The sequence below is a fragment of the Ovis aries genome, chromosome 1 (assembly GCF_016772045.2).
Source record: "Ovis aries strain OAR_USU_Benz2616 breed Rambouillet chromosome 1, ARS-UI_Ramb_v3.0, whole genome shotgun sequence".
In the NCBI taxonomy this organism is placed as follows: Eukaryota; Metazoa; Chordata; class Mammalia; order Artiodactyla; family Bovidae; genus Ovis; species Ovis aries.
The window spans coordinates 192258909-192277525 of record NC_056054.1 but is presented as its reverse complement, the minus strand read 5'-3'; the positions used below and the strand labels follow the sequence as shown (position 1 = coordinate 192277525).

General features: G+C 40.2%; 1 pseudogene; it reads right to left on the bottom strand.

Moving 5' to 3' along the window:
• Nucleotides 1-2263: 2263 nt before the first annotated feature.
• Nucleotides 2264-3269, bottom strand: LOC121818708 (histone-lysine N-methyltransferase SETMAR-like; annotated as a pseudogene).
• Between the last annotated feature and the right edge of the window lie 15348 nt (nt 3270-18617).

The window sequence follows — 18617 nt, the reverse complement described above, 5'->3', positions numbered from 1 at the left end:
CTAGGGTTCCTAGACTGGCTTCACTCATCATGGACTGCAACTGAAGTGGCAGTGGTATCTTTTAAGGATGCTGCATTTTGTCCATTCAGTCCCCAACATTCATCGTTACCTCATCTCTCCCTCCGGACATCCCTTCTGGGGAGTCATTAGTATCAGTCCCATTCTACAGGAGAGGCAAGTGAGGCCATGAGAATGGAGGAACTCGCTGGGATTTGAACCCAGGCACAGCCAGCCCCAGGGCATGGTGGTGGCAAGCTGGCGTGCCTGCCGCAGCCTCTAGAACACTCCAGCCAAAGTCCAGGTGCAATTGCCCTTATCTCCAGCACTCAGATCTCCATAATCATCTCAGAGCCGTGGTCAGGCGGGCCCCCGACCCAGGGCAGGAAGCCTGGGTCAGCATTTGTGGGTGCATGGGATTCTCACTGATAACAGAAGTGCTGGCCCTGCTCAGGTTAGAGATGTGAGCTTATCTTTGAAAGGACAGAATTTCACAGCAAAGCTTGTCAGCCACTGGCTGCTCAGCTGAGCCTCAGGGCAGGAAGTCCCATCTCTTGAGGGGCTACCAAGGGCTGAGAGAGTTTCTGCCTGCAGCTCTGTGCCATCAGTGTTCCTGGATGAAGGGTCTCTGGTCCCACAGCAGAGAATAGGTGTGACCAGGAAGGAGGGACATGCAGGCTGACAGGGGCCACCGGGCCCAGCTACTAAGCTTGGGGGATGGTTTGATTAATGTATTTCTTTCAGTAAGAGACAGCCCCCTGCATCAGTGCCTGTGCACACACCCACCAATACATGATACATGCGTGTACCCACGTGTAAACTTGCACACCCACTTCCAGACTTTTCCTCTTGTGAAAGGACAGAGCTCTGATTCCTACCAGGAAAGGATGACAGGAAATGTCCTCACCCAGAGGTGTCTCAGGACTCCAACTTTTGAAGCCCTTCCTTTTTTCTTCCCATTTCCATTTCTACCAAAGGCTACAGAACTTGTAAAGGGTTAGGCCTCCTCCCTCCCCCAACCTTAGGTCGGGTCCTAAGAAGGACCCACTGGGGGTTGGGTGGAGGTTGCTTTAGCTGAAATGCATCTGCTTTGCAGACTCTCCTCTTAGGCAATTTCACATTTTTTATTGTGAAAAAATACACATAACATAAAAATTTACCATTTTAACCATTTTTAAGTGTACAGTTCTGTGGCAGTAAGTACCTGCATGCTGTTTTGAAACCATCATCACCATCCACCTCCAGAACTTTTTCCTTTTCCCCAACTGAAACTCCATATGTGAAACACTAACTACCACCCCCCCATTCCTCCACAGCCCCTGCCCCCAGGCCCTGGCAACAATCCTTCTACTTTCTGTCTCTGTGAGTTTGACTTCTCTGAGTATCTCATATAAGAGGAATCATCTGCCCTTTTGTGCCTGGCTTATTTCATAATTCACATAGCATGATATCTTCAAGGTTCATCCACGTCGTGTGTGTCAGAATTTCATTCCTTTTTAAGGTTAAATAAATATTCCATTAGCCTCTCTACCGCATTTTGTTTATATATTCATCTGTCTATGGACATGGGTTGCTTCCACCTTTTTAATGCTGCTGTGTATATGAGTGTGCAAGTAGATTTCGAGACCCTGCTTTTGATTCTTTTGTATATATACCCAGAAATGGAATTGCTGGATCACATGGTAACTTCATCTTTAATTTTTCAAGGAACTGCCATGCTGTTTTCAACAGAGGAGGCACTACTTTACATTCCTTTCTGCTGCTGCTGCTGCTGCTAAGTCGCTTCAGTCATGTCCGACTCTGTGCAACCCCATAGATGGCAGCCCACCAGGCTCCCCCGTCCCTGGGATTCTCCAGGCAAGAATACTGGAGTGGGTTGCCATTTCCTTCTCCAATGCGTGAAAGTGAAGTTGCTCAGTCGTGTCCGACCCTTAGGGACCCCGTGGACTGCAGCCCACCAGGCTCCTCCGTCCATGGGATTTTCCAGGCAAGAGTACTGGAGAGGGGTGCCATCTAACAATGCACAAAGGTTCCAATTTCTCCATATCCTTTTCAACACTTGCTTTATTTTTCTTTTTTGCAATAGCCATCCTAATGGGTGTGAGGAGGTATTTACCTGTGCCTTTGGCTTGCGTTTCCCTAATGGCTGGTGACCTTGAGCGTCTTTTATGTGCTTATTGGCCATTACATTAGGTTGGTACAAAAGTAATCACGGTCTCGGACTCCAAATTTTAAATCATTTTAACTAGACTCAAACACTTATTTATTAAACAAAATAGAAACCATTATAATCAATGCATTTTTGTCAATGAGAAATAAGTTTGTTTATTCCTGTACCATAAAAATCCATGCTTAGGGATTCGGCAAACTCTTGGAAAGCATTTTCTGCCTCCTGCTGGTTGTGAAAGCATTATTCCTTGCAAGAAGTTGTTGAGATGCTTGTAGTGGTAGCTGGTTGGCAAAAGGTCAGGTGAACATGGAGGATGAAGCAAAACTTCACAGCCCAGTTCGCTCCGCTTTTGAAGTGCTGGCTGTGCGCCGTGCAGGCCGGCGTCATGGTGGAGAAGAATTGGGCCCTTTCTGGTGACCAGCACCACCTGGAGGTGTCGCAGGTTTCAGTGCATCTCACTGATTTGCTGGGCATACTCTTCAGATGGAATGGTTTTACTGGGATTCAGAAAACCAGCAGCAGATCACCAAACAGTGACCGTGACCCTCTTTTTGGTGCAAGTTGGCTTTGGGAAGTGCTTTGGAACTTCTTCTTGGTCCAGCCACTGAGCTGGTCATCACTGGTTGTCATATAAACTGCACTTTTCTTTGCACATCACAATCCAATTGAGAAATTATTTGTTGTTGCATAGATTAAGAGAAGATGATACTTTAAAATGTAGATTTTTTAAAAAATTTGCAGTTAGCCCATGAGGCATCCACTTATCGAGCTTTTTCACCTTTCCAGTTTGTTTCAAATGCCAAATGACTATAGCATGGTAGACGTTGAGTTCTTGGGCAACTTCTTGTGCAGTTGTAAGAGGATCAGATCTTCTCAGTTGGTCATCGTCAACCTCTGATGGTCAGTCACTGTTTCCCCCACCTTCAAGGCTCTAGTCTCCCTTGAAAAACTTCTTGAATCACCACTGCACTGTACATTTGTTAGCAGTTTCTGAGCCAAATGCATTGTTGATGTTGTGAGTTGTCTCTGCTGCTTTATGACCCATTTTTAACTCAAATAAGAATATTGCTCAAATTTGCTTTTTGTCTAATATCATTTTCATAGTCTAAGATATATATAAAATAAACAGAAAGTAATAATTCATTAGCAGAAAACATAAATTAAGGAATGTTCATTAAAATTAAATATAACCACATTTATTTACAAATGTATTCCAATATCAAATGGCAAAGTTCAACAATGCAAAATCAAAATTACATTTGCACAAACCTAACACATTATTGTATATCTTCTTTGGAGAAATATCATTCGAGTCCTTAGACAACTTAAGATTTTTTTAAAAACTCCTATTCTGGATGTTCTGAAGGTCACTGGGATATTTTTTCTGAGGTTGCTTGCAGCCCATCCTGGGGCTCCCCACCCGAATATTCCTATGGGAATAGGAGGTGAAGGGGGAGAGGGAGCCACAAAGAGAAATGTCAGCCAGCTTGAACCCTTGCCTGGAGAACTTTGCTCTCAAGAGTTCAGACCTTGAGAAATCCAGAAGCTTGGGTTGAGCTAGAGCCAGTTTCTGAGTGGCTCAGCTCAGAATGCATGCATCCCCCAAGACAGAAATGCCAGTTTTGAGAGAGCTTTACCTGGGCTGGGAGGGCAGCTGACCCAGTGCTTGGTGCAGGGAATGGGCAGTGCCCACCTCCAAAGTTGCCTTTGGGCTCCCAGTCACTTGAGATTTTCTGGAAAGAATTTGCTATCCGCAGGCCCCATGACTGCTAGGGTCACTTAGCACATCCTCAGACTTTTCTGCTGATAGGAAAGATTACAATCAGGTTTGTATACAGAAGGTGTTGAGCTTATCATCTGCCTCAGCTCAGGAGTTATCATCATCACCAACCCACAAGACCCATCTCCTGTTTTATTAATTTATTATCCCCCTTTTATCCTTGGACCCAGTTTCTGTTCCCATTCCTCCCTGATCCCATCATGGGCATCCATTCTACTGTGTTTCGATGTGCCTTCTTGCATTTATGTAAAGCATATGTGTCTTCATGGGTATGTGTCTTGAATACATTGTCCTGTGCTATGAAATGTCAATCTCCTTCTCACCTTATCTCTCACTTAATGCGATGTTTTACAAACCAGTCCAGATCCCATGATGTATTTCTAATTCACAGAGGCTCTCACCATTGGGAAATGGCCAGCCAGGTGCCTCCATCTCGGGATACACCTTCACTCTTGAGATTTTTAACTGAGTGATTCAAATCATCTGTATCCTTGGGTTTTTTGTTTGTTTTTCTTTTTTTCTCCTAAGTTATCTCTTTCTGAGGCAAAAGTTTCAGTTAAAATCTTCAGCTGAAATTGTTAAAGTGTTTTTTCCTGCAGTTCTATATGTGGCTGCTTTATATATTTTAAGACTTCTGTTGGATGCATTGGTTTGTGGCCATTTTACCATATATCATTCTTTGACAATATGATGCTTTTTCTCTTGAATTATATTTTGTTATTAATCTTGCTCTTCTAGCATTCTTTGGTTCATATTCACCTGATATACCTTTTTCTGTTTCTTTTTTATTTTTCTCTATCATTTTAATAAACTCCCTAGTGGCTCAGATGGTAAAGAATCTGCCTGCAATGAGGGATACCTGAGTTCAGTCCCTGGGTTGGGAAGGTCCCCTGGATAAGGAAATGACAACCCACCCCAGTATTCTTGCCTGTAAAATCTCATAGATAGAGGAGCCTGGATGGCTGCAGTCCACGGGGTCACAAAGAGTCAGATGTGACTGGGCAACTATTGCTGATTGATTATAGTCAAGATATCAACACTAGGAGTTTCTGTCAAGATATATACTGCCTTTACATAATTATCATTAGTAACAGTTTATTTACAATTATTATTAATACTATTTATTGTATAAGGACTTATTTCTACCTTATTTTATATATTCTATTTACTATATATTGTTGCTTTTTCCTTTCCTGCCTTCAAAAGAAAGTATTTTTTATAACCATGTAAAATACACATCTGTGAATGATGAACAAATAAGTGGGAGGAGAAGGACAAATCTTCCTTACAGAAGAATTTCAAATGATGAACAGAAGGAATGAGTGAAATAGAAAATCACCATTAGAATAACTGCATAGTGATTCCTGCAAGTAGGACCTACAAGTAAATGCTAAGATCAGGGAGAAAAGCCCTAAGAAGCAGCAGCGTATTTACATGGACTCTAAGTATTTCCTCTGAATTATTGTTGATTACTACACTAGCTTTGACCATTTTCTTTGATACTCTTCCCTCAGGGAAAAGGAGTTTAATTCCATTTCCCTTGAGATAGGCTGGACTGAGTGACTGGCTTCTCACCAATAGAATCTGAAAAGGGAAAAATAGCAGCTTTACAGTGGAGAAGCCTGACAGACACCACCTTGACCATATGAACAAGTCCAATATGATCAATAATCACATTGATATCAGTCCCACAGGATTTTATGAGGAGAGCACTTCACCTCTCTAGTATTCTCCCCCCAAATCCATAACCCCACCCTATCAGGAGAGAATATCAGACAAATCCAAGTTGAGAGATATTCTATAAATTTCCTGACCACCATTCGTCAAAAGTTAAGGTCATGAAAAAGGAGAGACACTTACAAGAGTAGACGGCAAGAACTGAAGGAGTAATGGGACAAGTGCATCACAGCATCCTGACGGGATCTAGAACAGGAAGGGCATTAGCGGAATGTTAGCTTCTTGATTTCGGTAAATATGTCATGTTATATAAGATGTTAGCATGAAGGGAAGCTGTGCTACATGGACTCTATAATTCTTCTGCAATCTATAATTCTTAAATTGAGGTTTAAAAGATACAGCTGTATATAAAACCTTAAAGAAATAAGGCAATCACAGAGATGAAAATAAAGCAACAAGAGAATACCAGGAATAAACAGATTTAATATTTTGAAACAAAAAATATAATTCTTAAAATATCAACTAGGCAGAGATAAAAGAGAATTGGGAGTTAATAAACTACTACAGATACAGTGCTGAGAGATAAGTAGAGGGAAAACATAAAGGAAGCACTAATTAAGAGACATAAAGGTTAGACTAAAAAGCTCTAATATATGCATATGTATATAATTAGATCCTTAAAATGGAGAGCAAAGAGAATGAAGGAAAGTATTTAAAGGGATAATGGCTTTTATTAAAGTTTGCAAAAATGTGCACTTAGTTGAATAAGCTGAATATAAAGATAAATCCATATCTAGACACAGCTCAGTAAAACTGAAGAGATACAAGACAAATGTAAGATCTTCAAGACAGCCAGAGAGAAAGGCAAGGTCACTCTAAAGATTCCATGATTTAAAGGACAGTGGACTCTTCAACAGCAACATAGCAGTCAGAAGACAGTGAATACAATCTTGCCAATGTTGATAGAAAATAACTATCAACCTAGAATTAAATCCATAAAACTATCTTCTGAGATTGAGGGGGTGATGAAAATTGAGACTTTACCATCAACAAACCTGCACTATAGAGGGGGAGATGATCTCACAAGAGCAGTCTAAGATTTAAAATAAAAGAGGGAATGCCAAGTAGGTAAATGGAAATAATATGATATAAACCAAACAACCATTGTCTTTAAAAATAATAGTAGTTTAATGGATATTATCAAACTAGACGTTGTGCCAATTTACATAGCCACCAGCAACATACGGAAATACCCATTCATGCATCTCTCTGATAACCTATTACCACACTTTATGACTGTTACGAAACAAATAGGTAAAGATGGTATCTCCGTTCAGTTGCTCAGTCGTGTCCAACTCTTTGCGACCCCATGAATTGCAGCACCCCAGGCCTCCCTGTCCGTCACCAACTCCCGGAGTTCACCCAAACTCATGTCCGAGTCGGTGATGCCATCCAGCCATCTCATCCTCTGTCGTCCCCTTCTCCTGCCCCCAATCCCTCCCAGCATCAGAGTCTTTTCCAATGAGTCAACTCTTCACATGAGGTGGCCAAAGTACTGGAGTTTCAGCTTTAGCATCATTCCTTCCAAAGAAATCCCAGGGTTGATCTCCTTCAGAATGGATAGGTTGGATCTCCTTGCAGTCCAAGGGACTCTCAAGAGTCTTCTCCAGCACCACAGTTCAATAGCGTCAGTTCTTTGGCGCTCAGCTTTCTTCACAGCCATGAAATTAAAAGATGCTTACTCCTTGAAAGGAAAGTTATGACCAACCTAGATAGCATATTCAAAAGCAGAGACATTACTTTGCCAACAAAGGTCCGTCTAGTCAAGGCTATGGTTTTCCAGTGGTCATGTATGGATGTGAAAGTTGGACTGTGAAGAAAGATGGTATCTCAGTGAGTTTTAATTTGCATTTCTTTTAGTATGAATCTGTTGATGTGAAATAGTTATTATTCTTTCCTAATTTTTTGACTTTGCCTGTGATTATGGTATCTTTTGCCACAGAGAACTTCAAAAATTTTATGTAGTACAATTTTCTCCTTGTCTTTTAAGGCTTCTTGCATGTTGTGCCATTTTTGTGTGTATGTGCCATTCTTAAAAGTGCTTTCTCATCTGCAAAGTTATTTAACTCTTCCATTGCTTCCTCATTATTCATGCTTTCTTTTTTTAATATTTATCTTTTTTAAAAATATTTGTTTAGTGAGTCAAAATCTTTCATTGCATGTAAGATTTTTCATTGTGGTGTGCAGGTTCAGTTCCCCACAGTGTGTGGGATCTGAGTTCCCCCACCAGGGACTGAACCCATGTCCCCTGCATTGCAAAGTGGACTCTTCATTTAGTTTCATTTTCTTTTTTTAACATTTACATATTTGGTTGATCTTAGAATTATCTTACTGTGAAGTATGCGGTATTGATAAACTTTTTTTCCCCTAGACTACCTACCCTGTTTGCCTAGCAGTTTTATATTGAATAGTTTTCCTCCACTGATTTGGAATTTTGACTTTATCATATCATTAATTCCTTTGTGTTTGAATCTATTCCTTGACTTTCTGTCTGTTCCATTGATCTCTCTCTCTTCTGTGCCTGTACCACACTACTTTAATTATAATAGGTGTGATAAGATAAGACACTTTAATTGCTGATAAGTCTGGCTCCCTGTCATTTGTCCTGGATATTCCTACTTGTTTGCTTTCAAAAATTCTTGGATTTTTTTTTTTGAGGTAGCATTGATTTATAATATTTAACCTGTTGGTATTTTTATTGAAGTTTTATGAAATTTATAAACCTAGAGTAGATGGACTTTCTAAAAATGTGGTAGTTTTTCTGTTGGTTTAAATCTTTAGTATTCCTTAGTAGAATTTTAATGTTTTATTGATAAATATATTGCATAAATCTCATTATGTTTATTCCTAATTGTTTCATTTTTTGTTTTGCTATTACAAATAGATTTTCTTTTTAAAAATTTTTTTGCAGTATGGTTGATTTACCATGTTGTGTTAATTTCTGCTGTTCAGCAAAATGATTCAGTTGTATATGTGTATATTCCTTTTTATATCTTTTTCCATTATGGTTTATCACAGGATATTGAATATCGGTCCCTGTGCTATACAGTAGGACCTTGTTGTTTGTCCATTCTCTATATAATGCATCTGCTAACCCCAAGCTCCCAATGCATCCGCCCCCACTTGGCAACTACTAGTCTGTTCCTTTTGTCTATTTGTTCTGTAGATAGATTCGTTGGTGTCATGATTCAGGTTCGACTTATAAGTGACAGCACATTGTCTTCCTCTTTTTGACTTACTTCACTTAGTAGGATAATCTCTAGGTTCATCCATGTTGCCGCAAATGGCATTATTTCATTCTTTTTTACGGCTGAGTAGTATTCATGTATATATGTACAACGTCTTCCTTGTCCATCCTTCTGCTGGCGGACATTCAGGCTGCCTCCATGTCTTCATTTTGTGAACATACAAGTGTGCATATCTTTTTGAATTACAGCCTTGTTCCAATATATGCCCAGGAGTGGAATTGCTTGATCATACAGAAACTCTATTTTTAGTTTTTTGAGGAAACTCTATAATGATTTCCATAGTTGCTACACCAACTTACATTCCCACCAATGGGGTAGGAGGGTTCCCTTTTCACCACACCCTCTCCAGAATATATTATTTGTAGATTTTTTAATGATGGCCATTTTGACTGGTGTGAGGTGATACTTCATTTTAGCTTGATTTTCATTTCCCTAATAATTAGCAATGTTGAACATCTTTTCATGTGCCTGTAGGCCATCTGTTTGTCATCTTTGGAGAAATGTCTGTTTAGTTTCAACCAGGTTGTTTGGGTTTTTTATTGTACATATATCAAAAACAGCTGTTTGTATATTTTGGAAATTAAGCTCTTGTCAGTCACATCATTAGCAAATATTTTCTCCCATTCTGTAGACTGCCCGTTTTATTTTGTTTATGGTTTCCTTTGTTGTGAAAAAGCTTGATTGGGTCCCATTTATTTATTTATTTATTTATTTATTTTTTCAAAGAAATAAAACATTTTTAATCTGAAAGTACAGTATCTTAAAAAGCACAGTAGGACAGGACAACGGGCTGGCATGGAGTGAACAGGCAAGAGTTACTGACTAGAGAGGGAAGGGAGGTGGGAGATGGTAGAGCTGAAGGGGCAACAGCAACAGGAGACAGGGCAAGCTGCGATTTCATACCTGCAGTTAATGGCACAGGTTCTGGTTCCTTGCTGGATTCAATTCTGTCTACCTTCTTGAAAGAACAATCCAGTAATGTCTGAGTGGCAGCTCTTTTTCTCATCATAGACGCCACAGTAGCACTGGATTACATTCTGAATGGCTGCTGCAGCCTTCATGTTCCATCCTACATTCGGGTCCTGTGCCTCAAAACCTAACAGTGCCTCCCCAAACAGAGCTAACTTACGTGATGAGGGGAAAACACATGCTTACGTCTTCGAACGTTCACAACTTGAAGCTTCATATATAGAGATTTACAGTAGAATGAACTGAGTGAAGTTGCTCAGTCGTGTCCAACTCTTTGGGACCCCAGGGACTGTAGCCTACCAGGCTCCTCTGTCCATGGGATTTTCCAGGCAATAGTACTGGAGTGGATTGCCATTTCCTTCTCCAGGGTCCCATTTATTTTTGCTTTCATTTCTATTGCCTTGGGAGACTGACCTAAAAAAACGTTGGTACAGTTATATCAGGGAATATTTTGCCTATGTTCCCTTCTAGGAGTTTTATGATGTCATAAAACTTATGTTTAAGTCTTTAGGTCATTTTGAGTTTGTGTCTGATGTGAGGGTGTGTTCTAACTTCATTGATTTACATGTTGCTGTCCAACTTTGCCAACACCAGCTGCTGAAGAGACTGTCTTTTCCCCATTGTATATTCTTGCCTCCTTTATTGATTAGTTGACCCTGGGTATTGAAGTTATTTCTGGGATTTCTATTCTATTCCATTGATCAATACGTCCATGGATTCTATTAACCTGTGTGCCAGTACCATGCTGTTTTGATTATCGTTGCTTTGTAGTATTGTCTGAAGTTTAGGAGGGTTATGTCCCCTGCTTTGTTCTTTTTCCTAAGGATCGCTTTGACAACTATGGGTCTTTTATGGTTTCACATAAATTTTAGGGTTATTTGTTTTAGTTCTATGAGAAATGTCATGGGAAAATCGATAGGGATAACAATAGATTTGTAGCTTGCTTTGGGTAGCATGGCCTTTTAACAATACTGATTCATCCAATCCAAGAGCATGGGCTATCTTTCTATTTCTTTGAATCATCTTCAGTTTCCGTTACTAATGTTTTATGCGTGTGTGCTCATTCACTTCAGTTGTGTCTGACTCTTTATGACCCCGTGGACTGTAACCCACCAGGTTCCTCAGTCCATGGGATTCTCCAGGCAAGAATACTGAAGTTGGCTGCCATGCCTTCCTCCAGGGGATCTTCCAAACCAGGGATCAAACCCACATCCTCTATGGCTCCTACATTGCAAGTGGATTCTTGACCTGCTGGGCCACTGGGGAAGCCCCTATAAGTGTCTTATAGTCCTCAGCATAATAGTCTTTCACCTCCTGGTGAGGTTTATTCCTAAATGTTTTATGTTTTTGCTGCCATTTTAAAAGAGATTGTTTGTTTCAAGTTCCTTTCTGATATTTTACTGTTAATATAGAGAAATACAACCAATTTCTGTATGTTAATCTTGAATTCCCCTACTTTGTTGAATTTGTTTATCAGTTCTATCAGGTTGGTACAAATTAACTGTAGATTTTAAATCACTATAACTAGGTTCCAACATATCTTTATCAATTAAAAGAGGAACCATTACAATCAACACATTTTTGCCAATGAGCAATAAGTTTGTTTATTCCTGTAATGTAAAAATCTATGCTTCATGATTCAACAAACTGTTGGAAAGCATTTTCTGCCTCCTGTTGGTTTGGGCAGCATTTTCCCTGCAAAAAGTTATCGCGATGCTTGAAGACATGGTAGTCAGTTGGTGAGAGGCCAGGAGAATATGGCAGATGAAGCAAAACTTCATAGCCCAATTTGTTCAACCTTTGAAGTGCTGGTTGTGTGAGATGCAGTGGGGCATTGTTGTGGAGAATAACTGGACCCTTTTTGTTGACCCTTTTTGATGCTGGCTGCAGGTGTTTCAGTTTTGGGTTCATCTCATCGATTTGCTGAACATTCTTCTCAGATGTAATGGTTTTGCCAGGATTCAGAAAGCTGTATTGGATCAGACTAGCAGCAGACCTCCAGTGACAATCACCCTTTTTTGGGTGCAAGTTTGGTTTTGCTTTGAAGTTTCTTCTCAGTCCAACCACTGAGCTAGTCATTACTGGTTGTCATACGAAATCCACGTTTTGTCGCACATCACAATCTACTCAAGAAATGCTTTGTTGCTGTTGTGTAGAATAAGAGAAAGTGACTATTTCAAAGTGACTATTTCTTTTTTATTTGTGGTCAGCTCATGAGGCACTCCCTTATCAAGTTTTTCACCTTTCCAATTTGCTTCAAATGCTGAATGATCATAGAATGGTTGACATTCAGTTCTTTGCAACTTCTCATTTAGTTGTAAGAGGATTAGCTTCAATGGTTGCTGTCAATTGGTTGTTGTCAACTTCCTATGGCTGGCCTCTATGCTCCTCATCTTCAAGGCTCTCCTCCTCTTTGCAAAACTTCTTGAACCACCACTGCACTGTACATTTGTTAGCAGTACGAATGCAGGCCAAATGCATTGTTGATGTTGCTGAGTTTTCGCCACCGCTTTACAACTCATTTTGAACTTGAATTAAGAAATCACTCAAATTTGCTTTTTGTCTAACATCATTTCTATAGTCTAAAATAAATGTAAAATAAACAGCAAATAATAAGTCTTTAGAAAAAGCATAAAGCAAAAAAAATGTGCATTAAAATGGTATATAACATAACCACATTTATTAGGAATGTATTCCAGTATCAAAAGGCAGAGTTCAACGATGCAAAACTGCAATTACTTTTACTCCAACCTAATAGTTTTTGTGTGGAGTGCTTACATTTTCATATATAGTATCATGTTATCTGCACATAATGACAATTTTAACTCTTCCTTTTCAAATTGGATCTTTTATTCCTTTCTTGTATCCAATTTTTGTGGCTAGGACTTCCAATACTGTGTTGAATAGAAGTGGTAACAGTGAGTATCCTTGTCTTTTTCCTGGTTTTAGCAGTAAGGCTTTCAGTTTTTCACCACTGAGTATTATACTGGGCTGTGGGTTTGTAATAAATAACTTTTATTAGGTTGAGATATGTTCCTTCTACACCCACTTTGGTAAGAGAGTTTATCATGAATGGATGTTGAATTTTATCAAATGCCTTTTCCATATCTGTTGAAACAATGGTGTGGTTTTTGTCTTTGTTGATCTGGTGTATCACATTGATTTGCATTCGTTGAACCATCTTTATGACCCTGGGATAGATCAACTTGGTCATGGTGTATTAGCTCAGCTGGTAAAAAATCCACCTGCAATGCAGGAGATCCCAGTTTGATTCCTGGGTCTGGAAGATCCCCTGAAGAAGGAATAGGCTACCCACTCCAGTATTCTTGGGCTTCCCTGGTAGCTCAGACAGTAAAGAACCCGCCTGCAATGAGGGAAACCTGGGTTCAACCCCTGGGTTGGGAAGGTCCCCTGGAAGAGGGCATGGCAACCCACTCCAGTGTTCTTGCCTGGAGAATCCCCCATGGACAGAGGAGCCTGGCAGGCTATAGCGCATGGGGTCAAACACACCTGAGTGACTAAGCACAGCACAGCGTGACCTTTTTTATGTGTTGTTTTATGGTTTGTGAATGTTTTGTTGAGGATCTCTGCATCTGTATTCATCAGAGACATTGCCCTGTAAGTTTCTTTTTTGGCCATGTCTCTGTTGGGTTTTGGTATCTGGGTGATGGTGGCTTCATAGAATGTCTTTGGGAGTGTTCCCTCCTCTTCAAACTTTTGAAAGAGTTCAAGAAGGATTGGTATACATTCTTCTTTGTATGTTTGGTGGAATTCTCCTATGAACCCATCTGGTCTTGAACTTTTGGTTGTAGGGAGCTTTCTAATTACAGATTCTTAAATAGATTTGTTACTTCCATTAGTTTTTCTAACTAGTTGTTGTTTGTAAATGTGAAAGCTAGTTTCTAAATGTTAATTTTAAACCAGACATCTTACTGAATCATTTTGCCGTTTATAATATTTTCTCTTTAATTAGCATTTTTAAGACAGTTTCAGGTTCACAGCAAAATTGAATGAAAAAATATGAGAGTCCCCATGTACCCCTGCCCTTCCCCCAACCCATACACAATTTCCCTCATCATCAATATCCTACATCAGAGTGGTGCATTTATTATAACTGATGAACCAACACTGACATATTACCAACCAAAATCCATAGTTTATATCAGAGTTCATTCTATTGCACATTCTATGCAATGTGCAAAATCTATGGGTTTTAACAAATGCATAATGACATGTATCTATCATTATAGTATCATACAGAAAAGTTTCCCTACCCTAAAAATTCTATACTCCATTTATTCATTCCTTCTACCCCATAGGCCCCTGGCAAACACTAATCCTTTGCCTTTTCTAGAATATTATACAGTTGGAATCAGTGTACAGTTGGCTACAGTATGTAGCATTTTTAGATTGACTTCTTTCACTTAGCAATACTTACTTAAGCTTCCTCCATGTCTTTTCATGGTTTGATGGCTCATTTATTTTAGCACTGAATAATAGTTCATTGACTGCCTGTACCACAGTTTATTTATTCATTCATCTACTGAAGGACATCTTGGTTGCTACTGACTTTTGGTAATCATGAATCAAGCTGTTATAAAGATCTGTGTGCAGCTTTTCATGTGGACATAGGTTTTCAACTCATTTATGTAAATACCAAGGAGTACAACTGCTAGATTGTATGATAAGACTATGTTTAGTTTTGTAAGAAACCCACAAACTGTCTTTCAAAATAGCTGTACCCTTTTGCATTCCCATGAGCAATGAATGAGCGTTCCTATGGCACCACGTTCTCACCAATGTTTGATGTTTAATATGTTTTGAATCAAATCTTTTGGATTTTCCAGGTATAAAATTATACCGTCTGGGAATAACAATTTTTTCACCTTCTTTCTGAGTTCTATACCTCTATGTTCTACTCTTGTCAACTCGCATTGACTGCTATACACAGAAAAATGGAGGCAGCTACAAAATAATAGCTCTAATAGCTTTCAGTTTAGTTCAGTCACTCAGTCATGTCCGACTCTTTGCGACCCCATGGACTGCAGAATGCCAGGCTTCCCTGTCCATCACCAACTCCCAGAGCTTGCTCAAACTCTTGTCCATCAAGTCGGTAATGCCATCCAACCATCTCATCCTCTGTTGTCCCCTTCTCCTCTTGCCTTCACCCTTTCCCAGAATCAAGGTCTTTTCCAATGAGTCAGTACTTCGCGTCAGGTGGCCAAATGAATATTCAGGACTGATTTCCTTTAGGATTGGCTGGTTTGAGCTCCTTGCAGTCCAAGGGACTCTCAAGAATCTTCTCCAACATCACATCAAAAACATCAGTTCTTCAGTGCTCAGCCTTCTTTATGGTCCAACTCTCTCATCCATATATGACTACTGGAAAAACCATACCTTTGGCTAGATGGACCTTTTTCAACAAAGTAATGTCTCTGCTTTTTAAATATGCTGTATAGGTTGGTCATAGCTTTCCTTCTAAGGAGCAAGCATCTAATTTCATGGCTGCAATCACCATCTGCAGTGATTTTGGAGCCCCCCAAAAATAAAGTCTCTCACTGTTTTCATTGTTTCCCCATCTATTTGCCATGAAGTGATGGGACTGGATGTCATGATCTTCCTTTTCTGAATGTCGAGTTTTAAGCCAGCTTACTTACTCTCCTCTTTCACCTTCATCAAGAGGCTCTTCTGTTCCTCTTCACTTTCTGCCATAAGGGTGGTGTCATCTGCATATCTGAGGTTATTGATATTTCTTCTGGCAGTCTTGATTCCAGCTTGTGCTTCAGCCAGCCCAGCATTTCACATGATGTACTCTGCGTATAAGTTAAATAAGCAGGGTGACAATATACCACCTTGGCATACTGCTTTCCCAATTTGGAACCAGTCCATTGTTCCAGTCCAGTTCTAACTGTTATTTCTTGATCTGCATACAGATTTCTCAGGAGGCAGGTAAGGTGGTCTGGTATTCCCATCTCTTCAAGAATTTTCCAATTTGTTGCAATCCACAGAGTCAAAGGCTTGATGTAGTCAATAAAGCAGAGGTAGATGTTTTCTGGAACTCTCTTGCTTTTTCAATGATCCAGTGGATGTTGGCAATTTGATCTCTGGTTCCTCTGCCTTTTCTAAATCTAGCTTGAACATATGGAAGTTCTCAGTTCATATACTGTTGAAGCATCACTTGGAGAATTTTGAGCATTACTTTGCTAGCATGTGAGATGAGTGCAATTGTGTGGTACATTCTTTGGGAATGTGTGAACATTCTTTGGCATTGCCTTTCTTTGGGACTGGAATGAAAACTGACCTTTTCCAGTCCTGTGGCCACTGCTGAGTTTTCCAAGTTTGCTGGCATATTGAGTGCAGCACTTTCACAGCATCATCTTTCAGGATTTGAGATAGCTCAACTGGAATTCCATCACCTCCGCTCACTTTGTTCATAGTGATGCTTCCTAAGGCCCACTTGACTTCCCATTCCAGGACGTCTGGCTCTAGGTGAGTGATCACACCATCGTGATTATCTGGGTTGTGAAGATCTTTTTTGTATAGTTCTTCTGTGTATTTGTGCCACCTCTTCTTAATATCTTCTGCTTCTGTTAAGTCCATATCATTTCTGTCCTTTATCGAGCCCATCTTTGCATGAAGTGTTCCCTTGGTATCTCTAATTTTCTTGAAGTGATCTCTAGTCTTTTCCATTCTATTGTTTTCCTCTATTTCTTTGCACTGATCTCTGAGGAAGTCTTTCTTATCTTTCCTTGTTATCTTTTGAAACTCTGCATTCAAATGGATATATCTTTCCTTTTCTCCTTTACCTTCCACTTCTCTTCTTTTCTCAGCTATTTGAAGGCCCTTCTCAGACAACCATTTTGTCTTTTTGCATTTCTTTTTCTTGGGGATGAATTTGATCACCATCTCCTATACAGTGTCATGAACCTCCATCCATAGTTCTTCAGACACTCTATCTATCAGATCTAATTCCTTGAATCTATTTGTCACTTCCACTGTATAATCATAAGGGATTTGGTTTAGGTCATACTTGAATGGTCTAGTGGTTTTTCCTGCTTTCTTCAATTACCATAGCTATAAAAATGGACAAATCGCTCTTCTTCCTGACTTTGAGGTGGGGAGTTTCTCCCCATTAAGTTCAATGCTGCCTTTGATAGTAAGATAAATATATTTTATCACGTTAAGGAAGAATACACCTACTCCTATTTTATTGAGTGTTTAGCAAGATTAATTTGTTGAATTTTTCAGCCTTTAGAGAGGTAATCATATGATTCTCTTTTGATCTATTAACATAGTAAGTTGTATTGATAGATCTCCTAATGTTAAATGGTTCTCATACCTTTGGAAGGTAGCCTTTTTAAATTATTTATTGATTTGGCTGCATCAGGTCTTGGCTGAGACGTGCACAATCCTTGCTGCATCACGCGGGATCTTTCGTTGTGGCTCAGGGACTCTCTTGTTGTGGTGCCTGGGCTTAGTTGCTCCACTGCATGTGGGATTTTAGTTCCACAACCAGGGATTGAACCTGCATCCCTGTCATTGCAAGGCAGATTCTTAACCACCAGACCCCCAGGGAAGTCCCCAAAATAACCTTTTTTTAAAAAAAAAAATTATTTGAATTCTTCACACTCCAAAAAACTTTATTATCTGAAACTTGTCTCTGAAAAAAAAAAGTCAAATGTGCAAATATGAAGAAGCTACTCATCAAGTGCTCCTGTTCCTTTAATAGATCCAAGTCATCTATGTATGAAAAAACTAGGCCCCTGTGGCTGGAGACACAGGGGAAATGGCCCAGAGAAAACCCCTTCCTGCCAATACAAATATGAAGATTTGTTTAACTGTAGGTCAGACAAGGGGTTGGGAGATCTTTGCCTGAGGACCATCCCTGGGCCCAGGAAGCTCTGGGGCCCAGAGCCCCATCCAACCTTCAGGTGAGTCACTCTCATCTCTTGGGGTCACCAGTCAGTTCTGTTAATGATCTGAGATCTGTTTCTCAACTTCTTTCACAATGCTGGGGGCCAAAGCCAGCACCCCTCGTGAGGGACTGAGGGAACAGGAGGTGAGGGACAGAGATCAGGGTCACCTGGCATGGTATGTCCTTTGAGTTTCTTGGGAAATGGCTTTCTAGGCTCAGTAAGGAAATTTGAACTCATGGAAAATGGGAGACCTTTGCCTCTACAAATCAAATTCCCGTGATCAGCAGCCCATGGCTCCCCTGGCCCCATCCTTAATCCTGGTGTTGTCCTTCCCAGTTTGGATGGGCCCTTTCCCCCTGCGTCTCTGGTGTCAACTCTGGGCGGCCCGCTGGATGTAGTGTAGCAGCCTGGGCTGTCAGGTTCAAGCAGACCCCGGGCTTCATAAAGCTTCAGCTGGTGAGTCCCTGGACTGCGGCAGGGCTTGCTGAGACAAAGCCAAGGGAAACAGTCCAAGGCAGGCAACACCTCAAGATTTGGGTAGAACCATACAAAACTGTAAACGATCCGCTTTTTTTTGACCTTCAAAAAACAGTACTGTTATGTCCAAAATAGTCACAGAACCAAATCTGTGGTGCCACCCAGTGGCCAGAGCAAGAAAATGGTGCTTGTTTCATTAACCATGCCGGTGGTGATACAAAATAACATTTCTGGAGCTTTCATTACATCCTGGGGATTAGAGTTCTAAACAAGTAATTATTTAATGCCATTGTGATTTATGGTAACAATTACTGATTTTTATA